This window comes from Rhipicephalus sanguineus, chromosome 5 (genome assembly GCF_013339695.2).
Source record: "Rhipicephalus sanguineus isolate Rsan-2018 chromosome 5, BIME_Rsan_1.4, whole genome shotgun sequence".
NCBI classification, from domain to species: Eukaryota; Metazoa; Arthropoda; class Arachnida; order Ixodida; family Ixodidae; genus Rhipicephalus; species Rhipicephalus sanguineus.
Window position 1 is genome coordinate 11,266,296 of NC_051180.1, and position 2,312 is coordinate 11,268,607.

The following is a 2,312-nucleotide window of genomic DNA, read 5'->3' on the forward strand; positions in this document are numbered from 1 at the left end:
TAATTGAGGCTCGGGAAATTGACAAGGCAGGTTCGTTGTGCGTAAGCGCTCCTTCGATCTTATTAACAAAAAAAGAACTTGAATTTTTGTCATCACGTACGAGATGAATCTTATGTTCTGGAAGAGATGACGCAGTGGCGCACGTGTTTGTGGTAAGGGCTTTTTGTTTTCTTGATCTGTTATTTTTGGGAGATATCTTGTCTGATTTTGATCGTATTTCATAAATAGGCAAGCTCGCCCAAGAATAAACTGTTAGTTGAAGTCAGCACTCTGTCCCGTGTCTTCCTTGTGTTAATCGTCTGGTTTGTGCTGTATTTTACCCATGAACATTTAGCCCGATCGAGCATGACGCCGTCCGCCAGAGTTTCGTTAGAACGGCATGGAGCCTCGCATATCATGCGGCAGTGTCCCATCTAATCGCCCGCCCGCACCGTCAAAACAATTATTAGTCGTGAGGAGCTGTGGGAGACTGCCCTGCGCAGCTCCGATCCCACCCTCCAGGACCGAGTCCCGAGGTGGGCTGGGGAGGTAGCGGAGGCTATACCGCGACTGGTAAGCTGACGTTATGCCACACGAAGTGGTGACGGACGCCATACTGAGACTGGATCACAGAGTAAGGTAGCTATTTGGGCAAGTTGGCTATTCGGGTACCTATTTGGGTACCTATTTGGGTAGCTATTTGGGCGTGCTGTCGGTTCCTTATTCTTCTGTGTTCGTGTGTGCGCGCTGTGTTAAGATGTGGATCACAGACCTCCCTCTCTTCCTTCCAGACCCTCCCCTTTCTTAAAAAGGGAAATAAAGTTTCTTCACTCTCGTCGCATTTGCTCTTTGATGGGTTAAATGCAAAATGTCATCCGTGAGGTTCGCTACCTCCAGATGGTCATCCAAAATTTGGCCCATGCGCTTTTCTAAAAATTGTGGGGCGGAACTTATAGCGAGTGGTAAAATGCGGTTGCCTTATCCGGCAATTGATGTCACGGCTTCAGGAGCTGAACTAGAACTGCCCGGCATCACGCCACAGTTAAGTCCGCCATGTTCCTCTTTATTACCATTGACAATAACAATCCTTTACTAGTAAGCTATACAAGGTCCACCTGCCAAAAATTCAATCTAACCTCCCCTTCATTATCGCTTCCACCTATAACTCGCGCTGTTCACTATGGCCTCCGAACATTAATAAAATACGATCAAGTGGCTTTTTTCCTCTTTATTTTCCCTGCGTTTACAGGAAGCCTTAAAGGGACACTAAAGAGAAAAATGATTTTTCTCATATCAGTAAATTACTCTTCCACAATTCCAAAATTACGACGCTTGCCGCAAGAAGACGCGTCGTAAACGAGAAAACGCGAAAAGAGTAAATGCGGACGCCGCATTGAAATTTCGGCAAGAAATGCTGTGACGTCATATACTTTGACGGCGTCTACTAGGTCCTACGTAGTTCCTAATTAGTAAAAATGAAGTAGTACATTGTCCTCTGATGGGGCCAGAGAGACTTAATGTACCAAGTGTCAGGAAATGTCGTTCAGCCAATGTGGCCAAACTACGAAAAATATGCCTTGAAGTCCGTGACGTCACGCGCGGAGATTTCGGCGCAAAATATAAAATTAAAAATTAAACTTTGACCTTGATTTTCTCCTCCACTAATAAACCTATTATGGTGAAATTAACGACATTAGAGTTCTCAGAGTACATCGTATCAGTCTAAAGGGATTCATTGTTTCACTGTAGTGCACTTTAATATTTTATAATTTGGTTTACCTACGGCATCCCTGCTGGTCGTACGGGACCCACTCATTTTATTTTATTTTTTCAAGGTTAAAACAAGGTTTTTTCAAGGGTTTTTTTCAAGGGAAAGGGTTCTATTACAATAACAATAAAATGGCCACTGCTCCCTCAGAAGAAATTGTGCTCACTTGCAGCAAAAGCTTGGGCAAGTGTTAATGGAGTAAAAAACTGCAAACATCAGCAAACAACAGCAGCAAAAAGACAGGAATAGCTATGCATATAGCTATAGCCTAACCGCCGCGACGCAGGCTCTCTGGACAGCCCAAAGTTGATGATGATACTCCGAGCTCTTGCGGGCCGAGCACCATTTTTCTTCTGTGGCGTCCTTGTCCCTACGTAATGAGGAGCACCGCCAGAACATGTGTTCTAAATTGCACGTTCCCCCCCGCAGTGACAAACCGGTGTCAACACAGCGGGCGTGCATGACGAACCAGTCATAATTAATTTCTGTACGTTACATATCCTTTTCAAAGTATGAATGCTGTAAGCAACCGAAATGACAAAAAAAAAATCGATCCAGTAATGCG